The 14692-nt window shown below is 35.0% G+C and overlaps 1 protein-coding gene across 3 annotated transcripts in view; it reads right to left on the bottom strand.

Annotated features, from left to right (window-relative positions):
- LOC133645572 (protein FAM163A-like) overlaps positions 1-14692 on the bottom strand; it is a 42825-nt gene that overhangs the window by 27409 nt on the left and 724 nt on the right. For all 3 annotated transcript variants that reach the window (XM_062040410.1, XM_062040411.1, XM_062040412.1), the window contains one exon: positions 11445-11491. The gene's annotated coding sequence lies outside the window, so the exon portion shown is untranslated. The remainder of the gene's footprint in view (positions 1-11444; positions 11492-14692) is intronic.

The raw sequence follows: 14692 nt of genomic DNA, 5'->3' as shown, positions 1-14692 counted from the left end.
CAGTAAAGATGTTTTATGGGACAAAGCTTAAAAATCACTTAGGCATCTTCAGAATGGATCTGACTATCATTTAAAAAGGTTTCCCTTTAGGGGACCTGTTTTTTTTACCGTCAGAGGTCCCCTAAAGGTGAACCAGGGGTGTCCACACATTCTGGAAATACTATTGTAAAAATAAAAAAGAACATTAAAAAAAGTGGAATGAGGTGAAATCTAACGAGAAAAAGTTGCAATGTTGACACAAAAGCTGCCATGCAGGCTGTTTTTTTTTTTTTTGTCTTTCTTTATTTTTCTTTTTTTGCCATTGCTCAAAAAATAATGATAATGATAAAAAATCCATGTTATAATGAATTATTTTCAGGGCTCCAATTACTTCAAATATTTCACTTTAAAATGTTTTTTGTGGTAAATATTGCATCTATTGTGTAGTAGCCATATAAAAACATCAAAGTTTTCTTTGACAAAAGCGCATAAAACAAACAAAATAATAGTTCCAGCATAAAATGGACAGATATATCTGAAGTTGATCTCGTAACTTAAGTGTTGAAGGTAAAAGAAAAACCTAATAAAAATGTATCACTTTATGAGTGGGGCACCTTTTGGATCCCAAATATATTTAGTGATTTTTTATTTATGTTTTCACTGTGATTACTCAAAAATATGAAATAATTAAAATAAATGGTGTCCTGCATTGTTGATCTTTTAGGGCTCTAATTACTAAATACTGCATATTTAAAAAAAAAACTAAGTTGTTTTTGACAGAAAAGCCATAAAACATTTTTTTTAATTTGTATTACTTTATACCAACTTGAAGTTGATATAGAGATTTACTGTAAGCGTTAAATAATTTAAAAATACTAATAATTTGACTCATTTTTAACATTTTAATGACTGAGACCTTTTATGGTCCCCGGGAGCCCTAAAGGTAAAATAAATAAAAAATCCATATATTTTGTTTGAAAATGAAAAATATCAAAACGGCCCCCACATGCTTTAATTTTTCCGTGTGCGGCCCTCAGTGGAAAAAGTTTGGACACCCCTGGTGTAAACAGAGCGATGTCCCCATTAAGTAAGGATTGCCAGAACACACACACACACACACACACACACACACACACGCACACACACACACTCACGCCAGAAAGTGAGAGTCACATGTGAGGGTGCTGATGATAAGCAACTTCTTTTTTTTTTTTTCTCACCCAAACACCTGAAGGAGTTTTTAGGAAACACTCCTGCTTTTATTTGAGGGGTTGAGTGATCACATGATGTTCCATTTCTTGTAGAAGCCCCATAACACAAAAAAAACCACACAAAAAAAAAAAACGAACAAAGTGGTGCAAAATATTTCACGGGGATTATACCGTATGTAAGCCAGGCTTGTGTCTTGTGTTTGCATGCATGGGAAACACAGTCACTTGTCTCTATGTGGTTGCCGAGCAACCAGCCGAGATTCAGGTTGCATAAACCCACTTAGACCACTGAGGTGGGCTTAAAATGTTCATCTAAGGGAGGCACGGATGGCAGTAAAATCCCTAAAACTAGATGAAATACAGCTTTTGCCCTTTTGTCATCTTGATTTTCAACCCACACGTCATTTGCATTTCAAATAAAGGTGCATGTTTGTAAGTAAATTGTATCTTTTATAGCATCAAAAAAAATCAAAGCAAGAAAAATGGCTTCCTGTGATGAAAAAGCAAGAAGTAGCAAGCAGTCGGTGACAAAATTCCGTGGAAAATGTGTATTTTATTGGACATCTTGGTGTTTTGTGGTGTTTATGTAAGGTTTTAGACTCATTTTAGATCGGGGGCCACATGGATAAAATCACGGCACGATAACTTAAAAATAAAGACAACTTCAGATTGTTTTCTTTGTTTCAAAATAGAGCAAGCACATTCTGAAAATGTACAAATCATAATGTTGTTGTTTTTTTTTTTTACAATTACATGTTGCGGTTAATAGTATATATACTTTATTTGTGGTTATTTAAATTTTCTGAAAAAAATATGCGATAATGTTCATCAGTCAACTCATTGGTGTTAATTGTCAATCTATCAAGATAAAAACATTATATAAAAATTAGGGATCTCCGATAATATCGGACTGCCGATAATATCGGCCGATAAATGCTTTAAAATGTAATATCGGAAATTATCGGTATCGGTTTCATAATTATCGGTATCGGTTTCCCAAAGTAAAATGTATGACTTTTTAAAACGCCGCCGTGTACACGGACGTAGGGAGAAGTACAGAGCGCCAATAAACCTTAAAGGCACTTCCTTGGCGTGCCGGCCCAATCACATAATATCTACGGCTTTTCACACACAGAAGTGAATGCAATGCATATTTGGTCAACAGCCATACAGGTCACACTGAGGGTGACCGTATAAACAACTTTAACACTGTTACAAATATGCGCCACACTGTGAACCCACACCAAACAATGACAAACACATTTCGGGAGAACATCCGCACCGTAACACAACAGAACAAATACCCAGAATCCCTTGCAGCACTAACTCTTCCGGGACGCTACAATATACACCCCCGCTACCCCCTACCCCCCCACCCCCCACACACACCTCAACCCTGCCCACCTCAACCTCCTCGTGCTCTCTCAGGGAGAGCATATCCCAAATTCCAAGCTGCTGTTTTGAGGCATGTTAAAAAAAATAATGCACTTTGTGACTTCAATAATAAATATGGCAGTGCCATGTTGGCATTTTTTTTTCCATAACTTGAGTTGATTTATTTGGGAAAACCTTGTTACATTGTTTAATGCATCCAGCGAGGCATCACAACAAAATTAGACATAACAATGAGTTAATTCCACGACTGTATATATCGGTATCGGTTGGTATCGGTAATTAAGAGTTGGACAATATCGGAATATCGGATATCGGCAAAAAAGCCATTATCGGACATCTCTAGTACAAATCATAATGTTTTTATTTTTATTTTTTACAATTACATGTTGCGGTTAATAGTATATGTACTTTATTTGTCGTTATTTATATTTTCTGAATAAATTATTTGATAAAGTTCATCAGTCAACTCCTTGGTGTTAATTGTCAATCTATCAAGATAAAAACATTATATCAAAATAAAATGATAAATGATAAATAAATAAATTAATTAATTAATTAATTAAATAATATAAATAATATAATATAATAATATAATATAATAATATAAATAATATAATATATAATATAACATAAATAATATTAAATAAATTAATAAATAAATTACAGTATGTTATTTATGTAATTTTCTCATTTTCCCTCGACTGATGTACTAACATCATGTGGTTTATTTTGTACATATGTAGCGTCACCTAATTGGGTTAAAAATAGGCAACATGGTGGAACAGGGGTTAGTGCATGTGCCTCACAATACGAAGGTCCTGAGTAGTCCTGGGTTCAATCCCGGGCTCGGGATCTTTCTGTGTGGAGTTTGCATGTTCTCCGCGTGACTGCGTGGGTTCCCTCCGGGTACTCCGGCTTCCTCCCACCTCCAAAGGATAGGCTGATTGGCAACACTAAATTGGCCCTAGTGTGTGAATGTTGTCTGTTTATCTGTGTTGGCCCTGTGATGAGGTGGCGACTTGTCCAGGGTGTACCCCGCCTTCCGCCCAAATGCAGCTGAAATAGGCTCCAGCACCCCCTGCGACTCCAAAAGGGACAAGCGGTAGAAAATGGATGGAAGTATTTTTTTTACATTGTTTGCTACATATAAGCTACAATTATTTTCTGTAAAATGTATGTTGTGTTCGTATTTTCGAGTGTCCGGAATGGATAAGTTGGATTTACAAACCCCGTTTCCATATGAGTTGGGAAATTGTGTTAGATGTAAATATAAACGGAATACAATGATTTGCAAATCATTTTCAACCCATATTCAGTTGAATATGCTACAAAGACAACATATTTGATGTTGAAACTGATAAACATTTTTTTTTTTGCAAATAATCATTAACTTTAGAATTTGATGCCAGTAACACGTGACAAAGAAGTTGGGAAAGGTGGCAATAAATACTGATAAAGTTGAGGAATGCTCATCAAACACTTATTTGGAACATCCCACAGGTGAACAGGCAAATTGGGAACAGGTGGGTGCCATGATTGGGTATAAAAGTAGATTCCATGAAATGCTCAGTCATTCACAAACTAGGATGGGGCGAGGGTCACCACTTTGTCAACAAATGCGTGAGCAAATTGTTGAACAGTTTAAGAAAAACCTTTCTCAACCAGCTATTGCAAGGAATTTAGGGATTTCACCATCTACGCTCCGTAATATCATCAAATGGTTCAGAGAATCTGGAGAAATCACTGCACGTAAGCAGCTAAGCCTGTGACCTTCGATCCCTCAGGCTGTACTGCATCAACAAGCGACATCAGTGTGTAAAGGATATCACCACATGGGCTCAGGAACACCTCAGAAACCCACTGTCAGTAACTACAGTTGGTCGCTACATCTGTAAGTGCAAGTTAAAACTCTCCTATGCAAGGCGAAAACCGTTTATCAACAACACCCAGAAACGCCGTCGGCTTCGCTGGGCCCGAGCTCATCTAAGATGGACTGATACAAAGTGGAAAAGTGTTCTGTGGTCTGACGAGTCCACATTTCAAATTGTTTTTGGAAACTGTGGACGTCGTGTCCTCCGGACCAAAGAGGAAAAGAACCATCCGGATTGTTATAGGCGCAAAGTTGAAAAGCCAGCATCTGTGATGGTATGGGGGTGTATTAGTGCCCAAGACATGGGTAACTTACACATCTGTGAAGGCGCCATTAATGCTGAAAGGTACATACAGGTTTTGGAGCAACATATGTTGCCATCCAAGCAACGTTACCATGGACGCCCCTGCTTATTTCAGCAGGACAATGCCAAGCCACGTGTTACATCAGCGTGGCTTCATAGTAAAAGAGTGCGGGTACTAGACTGGCCTGCCTGTAGTCCAGACCTGTCTCCCATTGAAAATGTGTGGCGCATTATGAAGCCTAAAATAGCACAACGGAGACCCCCGGACTGTTGAACAACTTAAGCTGTACATCAAGCAAGAATGGGAAAGAATTCCACCTGAGAAGCTTCAAAAACGTGTCTCCTCAGTTCCCAAACGTTTACTGAGTGTTGTTAAAAGGAAAGGCCATGTCACACAGTGGTGAACATGCCCTTTCCCAACTACTTTGGCACGTGTTGCAGCCATGAAATTCTAAGTTAATTAAAATTTGCAAAAAAAAAATAAAGTTTATGAGTTTGAACATCAAATATCTTGTCTTTGTAGCATATTCAACTGAATATGGGTTGAAAAGGATTTGTAAATCATTGTATTCCGTTTATATTTACATCTAACACAATTTCCCAACTCATATGGAAACGGGGTTTGTATATTAGAGTGGTAAGCGAGTTTAATTGGTGCTATGCCGCAGCTTGTACCTTGAAACACTTGTATTGGCCCTGTCCAAAACATCACAATTTGAACATGTCTTTAAGAAAAAACTAAAACATTTTAGAGATAGGACAAAAATATGGCCACATAATGAATGATTTCGGATACATACAAGGGGAAAATATGTGCTTTATCATCTTATTTTCCAAAATTACTTCTAAAAACATTTATAAACAACATGAAATACATTTATTTATTTTTTTGTTTGTTACCATTTTCACTTGCAGCCGCACATACTGTAGACGTGGGTAATTTGGAAAGGTCCAGTCTTGCCGCTCTCTTTTTTTATGCATAATGCAGATGTTAACTCGCGCTGACGATAATGTTTACGGATGATAATGCCAGCCCGGTTGTAACCAGGGCAACAGTGCAGCATTCACAACGGCGGCGACGACAAGACACTGGACTGTGTCCCTTCAAAAGGAAAATGTACGTTAGTGTAGTAATGAAGAAGAAGCATATTTCCATCATATTTCTACCGCTTATCCTTCTCGGGGTCGCGGAAGGCACCCTGGACAAGTCACCACCTCATTGCAGTGCCAACGCAAGCATCCACACTCACATTCACACACTACGGACAATTAAGTATTACTTGAAACTTTTTTCTCAACAATATAGGACCTAATTCTCAAAATAGACCACATTTTGTTCTCGAAAATATATGACTTAATACTAAAAAGATTCAAAAAATGTTCCTCAAAATTATATGACCTAATCTTAGAAAATATAAGACTATTTTCCTCCCAAAATAATTCAAGTATAATATTTTCATCAAAAATATATGACCAAATCTTAGAAAGATTACTATATTTTCCGAAAAACTATACAAGTTAATCCTCGAAAGATGAAACTTTTCACCTTGAAAATATGCGACTTAATTCCTGTAATGATGATAAATTATTACTATTATTAGTTATAATTAATTTAACAGTAATTTGACAATGAGCAATGAGTTTGGGCTTTTACTGCCATTTAGTCTACTTTTAAGTCTGTGTGGTATATAATGAACAAAACATATTTTTATTATTCAGTGTTTCCCATAAACTGTCAAGATACCTGTGGCGGTGGGGGCGTGGCTATGGGCGTGTCTATGGGCGCGGTCACAATGACATCATCGAGTAATTTGCATAATTTACTACAATGATATGATTTTCTCTAAAAAGGCTAAAAAAATGTATACTTACTAATTAATAATAACAGTTTTGTTTTAAAGGTCCATCCATCCATCCATTTTACAATATAATTACAACACTTTATGTACATATTTATATACAGATTTGAACAATAAGTTATTCACTGAAATATATTTATTAATTGTGGTTCTTACAAAAAATATATCTTATAAAATATAAAAGCTAAAATGTCTCTTAAAGCTCAGCCCCTTTAATTAGTGCATACTAAATAATTTAACTTTAGCCTACTACTACAACAACCATATTATTTACCAGCAACATAAAGTGAAACAGAGGTAGAGGTGTCCTGCCACAGTCAGTAACAAATAAACAGAAAACAGTAGTGGTCAAATACAAATAAGGCAACAAGAGAAATATCCTACACTTCTCTTTTGTAAAGTAAATCTGAACAGCCTATATGGGCATCTACATCAACTATATGATTTGCCTGAGAAGCTGGACAGGACAAAAAAACAAACAAAAAAAAAACTTTTTTTCAAAATGTTTTTAAATTTTTTTTATATTTGTGGCGGACGTAATTCTTTCGTGGCGGGCCGCCACAAATAAATGAATGTGTGGGAAACACTGTTATTATAATTTTGTAAAGACTGGTAGTGGCTAACTCATAGGTTTTAAACTAATTTTGAATGGCCTGTGAAAGCCTGGAAATAACATGCATCAATAAAGTAGTTTATTTTTCTCTCTTTTTTAATTTTGACAGGGAAAAAAAGACATCTACAGCATGCAATTAAATATATTTTAAAATGTATCTATCTAATAATGCAACAGATATTATATTATCATAAATTCGAAACATTTTTGGGGTAAAAACATACGTAAATGTCTACTTAGCCTTATGATTTCAAAGCAAGTGATACATCAAATTGTACACTGCAAACATGACAATATATATATTTTTTAAAACAGCTCGGTCTTCAGAATCCTACCGTAAGAAAAAAACTGTGGTACTATTTTTACATTTACACTGTGAAACAGCAACTGTATTATTTACGCAAAAAAACTAACAAAAAAATGGCAGCTCAATCGCCAGAATCATACAATAAAATAGAGTGTGACCATATTCCAGTAAATGCATACTTGCCAACCCTCCCGTTTTTAGCGGGAGAATCCCGGTATTCCGCGCCTCTCCCGACAACCTCCCGGCAGAGATTTTCTCCCGACAAACTCCCGGTATTCAGCCGGAGCTGGAGGCCACGCCCCCTCCAGCTCAATGCGGACCTGAGTGGGGACAGCCTGTTCTTACGTCCGCTTTCCCACAATATAAACAGCTTGCCTGCCCAATGACGTCATAACATCTACGGCTTTTAGAGAGTAGAGTGCACAACAAGGAGAGAGAGTTCTTGGTTTCTTATGTGGGTTTATTGTTAGGCAGTTTCATTAACGTCCTCCCAGCGCGGTACCAACACACAACAACAGCAGTCACGTTTAGTCTACCGTAAAGCAGTTCGTCTGCAGTAAACAGCAATGTTGTGACACTCTTAAACAGGACAATACTGCCATCTACTGGATAGCCTGCAGAACACTGAAATTCAAGTATTTTATTTATATGTATAATAAAATTTAAAAATATATATATATATAGCTAGAATTCACTGAAAGTCAAGTATTTCATACATATATATATATATATATATATATATATATATATATATATATATATATATATATATATATATATATATATACATATTATTTATATATATGAAATACTTGATTTGGTGAATTCTAGCTGTAAATATACTCTCTTCTTAACCACGCCCTTAGCCCCAAACGCTTTTTCTCCATATAAACAACGTGCCGGCCCAGTCACGTTATAACATCTACAGCTTTTGGCGAGTGCACAACTGCACACACAACAAGAAGGAGGCGAAGAAGACACAGTCATGGCGACGACGAGTGACAGTCAGGGAATAGAACGGGGATGGACAATTCAACCCTAAACTCGCTCCTTTCCTGCAAATTAAATGTCACAGATGCTGCCTGTAATAGAGTGATCTAAGTTGTTTGTTGCCATCTCCTGGTGAATGTTGGGTATAGTGTTCTGCGGTTACTTTTTGGTTGGCCAACGGTTTACCTTGTATTGCGCACCCTGACGGCAAGTGTGGGAGTCGGTTCTGAAGTATGAAGTAAAGAGACGTAACTTCGTCACCTCGCCTGGTTATTGACTCCAACCCAGAATATTACACTGCCAATACCTACGCTCCTTCAAAGGCTGTGCTACTGGCTGCAAAGCATTGCACTTTCAAATACAGCAATGAGTAGAGGAGTGTTATGTGTGTATATGTGTAAATAAATGAACACTGAAATTCAAGTATTTATTTTATTTATATGTATATATATGTAATAAAATACATGTATGTATATATATATATATATATATATACATAGCTAGGATTCACTGAAAGTCAAGTATTTATTTTATTTATTTATATATACACTACCGTTCAAAGGTTTGGGGTCACCCAAACAATTTTGTGGAATAGCCTTCATTTCTAAGAACAAGAATAGACTGTCGAGTTTCAGATGAAAGTTCTCTTTTTCTGGCCATTTTGAGCGTTTAATTGACCCCACAAATGTGATGCTCCAGAAACTCAATCTGCTCAAAGGAAGGTCAGTTTTGTAGCTTCTGTAACGAGCTAAACTGTTTTCAGATGTGTGAACATGATTGCACAAGGGTTTTCTAATCATCAATTGGCCTTCTGAGCCAATGAGCAAACACATTGTACCATTAGAACACTGGAGTGATAGTTGCTGGAAATGGGCCTCTATACACCTATGTAGATATTGCACCAAAAACCAGACATTTGCAGCTAGAATAGTCATTTACCACATTAGCAATGTATAGAGTGTATTTCTTTAAAGTTAAGACTAGTTTAAAGTTATCTTCATTGAAAAGTACAGTGCTTTTCCTTCAAAAACAAGGACATTTCAATGTGACCCCAAACTTTTGAATGGTAGTGTATATATACATATATATATATATATACTTAATAAAAAATAAAAATAAAAATAATAATAAAAACGATACCGATAATAAAAAAAACGATACCGATAATTTCCGATATTACATTTTAAAGCATTTATCGGCCGATAATGTCGGCAGGCCGATATTATCGGACATCTCTATTTAGAAGCAAGTCGATGTAACCTCAAAATACAACTTGTTTTTTTTTTGTTCATATCGGCACAATATCAAACCTGAGTTAAAACATGGAACAGATGATTTCTAACCCTATGACTTCCTATGGGGAAAATTGGAGATGTCCGATAATATCGGACTGCGGATATTATCGGCCGATAAATGCTTTAAATTGTAATATCGGAAATTACTGGTATCGGTTTTAAAAAGTACAATTTGTGACTTTTTCAAACGCCGCTGTACGGAGTGGTACACGGACGTAGGGAGAAGTACAGAGCAGTTGCGTCTCCCAGTCATACTTGCCAACCCTCCCCATTTTCCCAGGAGACTCCCGAATTTCAGTACCCATCCCGAAAATCCCCCGGGGCAACCATTCTCCCGAATTTCTCCCGATTTCCACCCAGACAACAATATTGGGGGCGTGCCTTAAAAGGCACTGCATTTGTGTGCCGGCCCAGTCACATAATATCTACGGCTTTTCACACACACAAGGCATACTTGGTCAACAGCCATACAGGTCACACTGAGGGTGGCCGTACAAAAAACTTCAACACAGTTACAAATATGCGCCGCACTGTGAACCCACACCAAACAACAATGACAAACACATTTCGGGAGAACATCCGCACCGTAACACAACATAAACACAACAGAACAAATACCCAGAACCCCTTGCAGCACTAACTCTTCCGGGACGCTACAATAAACACCCCCTAACCCCCCACACCTTAACCCCGCCCACCTCAACCTCCTCATGCTGTCTCAGGGAGAGCATGTCCCAAATTCCAAGCTGCTGTTTTGAGGAATGTTAAAAAAAAATAATGCACTTTGTGACTTCAATAATAAATATGGCAGTGCCATGTTGGCATTTTTTTCCCGTAACTTGAGTTGATTTATTTTGGGAAAGTTGTTTAATGCATCCAGCGGGGCATCACAACAAAATTAGGCATAATAATGTGTTCATTCCACGACTATATATATCGGTTGATATCGGAATCTGTAATTAAGAGTTGGACGATATCAGAATATTGGATATCGGCATAAAAGCCATTATCGGACATCTCTAGGGAAAATGCTTTGAATTCATTTTTTGTATGAATGCTGTTTCTAAATGAATATGAAACATTTCAAAAGGCGCAGAAGTGCGTTTAGTTGAATAAAAATGTAATGCATTGATGAGATGCATATATAATAATAAGAGGGTATAGACTAGGAGATAAAGCAATGGCGGTACCTGCTCCCATTCTTGGAGTCATGATATGAATATTTCCTTTAGGCGCCCTCCTTCTCCTCCAACTTCGTGCAGGAAATCACGGCGGGTTCCTTTGCAATTTTAAAGCCCCCGGAGCCCTCAATTATTCAAGTATCATTCCTTTGGACAATATTTTTCCATCAGTGGGGCCAATTTAGCCGGGCTCGTACGAGACGGAAAAAAAGAAGAAAAAAAAAGGTTCTCTATTGAAAGCCCTCGTGTGAACGTGTGAGGAGAGGGAACACAATGAGGAGGAGGAAAAGTGGAGGATTAAGTAGTCTAAAACAAGAGCGGAGCATCCAATCAGTGAAGGCATCTTTTGGTGTTTGGAGGGGTTACCATGACGACCGCTAATAACGCCGTGATGAAAGTTCGCATCAGAATGAGTCAATGTAAGGAAAAGAGAGACTTACCTGTCGCTGTCACCCTCTGGAAGACATCCTCTGTGCTGCAAAGCATTCTGGGAAAACACAAGAGTGATGTTTTGAACACTACCAAGTAAGCTTGTAAAGGAAACCATCACCTGGTGTATCTACTATTTTGTTTTTTTAAGCAGACATTTTTGTTTGAACCCTTCTCGGGGTAGTTTTGCACATTTCTACGCACTTTTGTTGTTACTAAACCACATCTGAAAAACGCTTTATTTTGCCTGACTGCATAGTTGTTGTTTTCGTGTTGATGTAGTGTAACAGGTGTGTCCACTGACTTCATTGTTCCGCAGATTAAAAAAAAAAAATATATATATATATATATATATATATATATATATATATTTTTTAAATAAAAATAATGATGAAAATGCATGTCAAATATGTTGTTTTCCGTTAGCATCATCACTTGCTGATAACAAATATTACCGTAAAACACATCAATAAACAACTGGTACTCTCTGCAATTGAGTACTTATAGTACCCATCCATCCATTATCTACCGCTTGTCCCTTTTGGAGTCGCGGGGGGTGCTGGAGCCTATCTCAGCTGCATTCGGGCAGAAGGCGGGGTACACCCTGGACAAGTCGCCACCTCATCACAGGGCCAACACAGTAGTACGCACCTGCAAAATATGCCATCTAGTATAAAAAAGTCATATGTGTGCACAAAGTACACATGTGTTGATGTGTTAAGTGTGCATTAGAACATATGTAGATAATATGAGATGATTTAAAAAAATTTAAAAAAAGGTGCACATTGTGTGAAATGAACTAAGTTGAGGGCAGATGTTACGTCACTGATTGACCTCATTGTTCCGCGGATAAAAAATAAAATAAAAAATAATATATATATATATATATATATATATATATATATATATATATATATATATATATATATAAATAAAAAATACAAATTATGATGAAAATGCATGATGTCAAATATGTTGTTTTTCGTTAGTATCATCACTTGATAACAAATATTACCGTAAAACACATCAATAAACAACTGGTACTCTCTGCAGTTGAGTAAATGTAGTATGCACCTGCCAAAATATGACATCTAGTATAAAAAGTCATATTTGTGCAGAAAGTACAAATATGTCCATGTGTTAAGTGTGCATTAGAACATATGTAGATAATATAAGATGATTAAAAAAAAGGTGCACATTGTGTGAAATGTAGTAACTCGAGGGCAGATGTTACGTCACTGATTGACCTCATTCTTCCGCGGATAAATAAAAAAATATAAATAAATAAATACATAAAAATACAACAATAAAAATTTAAAAAAAAACAAAAAAAATATATATATATATATATATATATATATATATATATATATATATATATATATATATATATATATATATATATATATATATATATATATATACAGTATATGATGTAAATGCATGTCAAATATGTTGTTTTTCGTTAGTATCATCACTTGGTGATAACAAATATTACCGTAAAACACATCAATAAACAACTGGTACTCTCTGCAGTTGAGTAAATATAGTACGCACCTGCCAAAATATGCCATCTAGTATAAAAAGTGATATTTGTGTACAAAGTACAAATGTGTTAAGTGTGCATTAGAACATATGTAGATAATATAAGATGTTTGGTTTTTTTTAAACGAAAAAAAGGTGCACACTGTGTGAAATGAACTAAGTTGAGGGCAGATGTTACGTCACAGATTGACCTCATTGTTCCGCAGATTAAAATATATATATATATATATATATATATATATATATATATATATATATATATATATATATATATATATATATATATATATATATATATAAATAAATAAATACATACAAAATAAAAATGATGATGAAAATGCATTTCAAATATGTTGTTTTTCGTTAGAATCATCACTTGGTGATAACAAATATTACCGTAAGACACATCAATAAACAACTGGTACTCTCTGCAGTTGAGTAAATATAGTACGCACCTGCAAAATATGCCATCTAGTATAAAAAGTAATTTTTGTGCACAAAGTACAAATGTGTTAAGTGTGCATTAGAACATATGTAGATAATATAAGATGATAAAAAAAGGTGCACACTGTGTGAAATTAACTAAGTTGAGGGCAGATGTTACGTCACTGATTGACCTCATTGTTCCGCAGATTAAAAAATTAAAAAAAAAAAAATTATATATATATATATATATATATATATATATATATATATATATATATATATATACATACATATAAATAAAAAATACAAATTATGATGAAAATGCATGATGTCAAATATGTTGTTTTTCGTTAGTATCATCACTTGATAACAAATATTACCGTAAAACACATCAATAAACAACTGGTACTCTCTGCAGTTGAGTAAATATAGTACGCACCTGTAAAATATGCCATCTAGTACAAAAAGTAATATTTGTGTACAAAGTACAAATGTGTTAAGTGTGCATTAGAAGTAACATATGTAGATAATATAAGATGTTTAAAAAAAAAAAAAAAAGGTGCATATTGGGTGAAATTAACTAAGTTCAGGGCAGATGTTACATCACTGATTGACCTCATTGTTCCGCAGATGAATAATAATTATTTTTTAAATAAATAAATAAATACATAAATAAAAAAATAAATAATAATAATAATAAAATAATGCATAAATTAATCATAATTTTTATTATTTGTATTTTATATATATATATATATATATATATATATATATATATATATATAAAATACAAATAATACAAATTATGATGTAAATGCATGTCAAATATGGTTTTTTTCGTTAGAATCAACACTTGATGATAACAAATATTACCGTAAAACAAATCAATAAACAACTGGTACTCTCTGCAGTTGAGTAGATATAGTACGCACCTGCCAAAATATGCCATCTAGTATAAAAAGTCATATTTGTGCAAAAATAACAAACGTGTTCATGTGTTAAGGTTGCATTAGAACATATGTAGATAATATAAGATGATTAAAAAAAAAAGGTGCACATTGTGTGAAATGAACTAAGTTGAGGGCAGATGTTACGTCACTGATTGACCTCATTGTTCCGCAGATAAATAAATAAAATAATATATATATACAATTAAAAAATGAAAAATTATGATGAAAATGCATGATGTCAAATATGTTGTTTTTCGTTAGTATCATCACTTGATGATAACAAATATTACCGTAAGACACATCAATAAACAACTGGTACTCTCTGCAGTTGAGTAAAT

The sequence above is a fragment of the Entelurus aequoreus genome, linkage group LG03, assembly GCF_033978785.1.
Source record: "Entelurus aequoreus isolate RoL-2023_Sb linkage group LG03, RoL_Eaeq_v1.1, whole genome shotgun sequence".
Classification (NCBI taxonomy): Eukaryota; Metazoa; Chordata; class Actinopteri; order Syngnathiformes; family Syngnathidae; genus Entelurus; species Entelurus aequoreus.
This window is presented reverse-complemented; position numbering and strand designations above follow the sequence as displayed.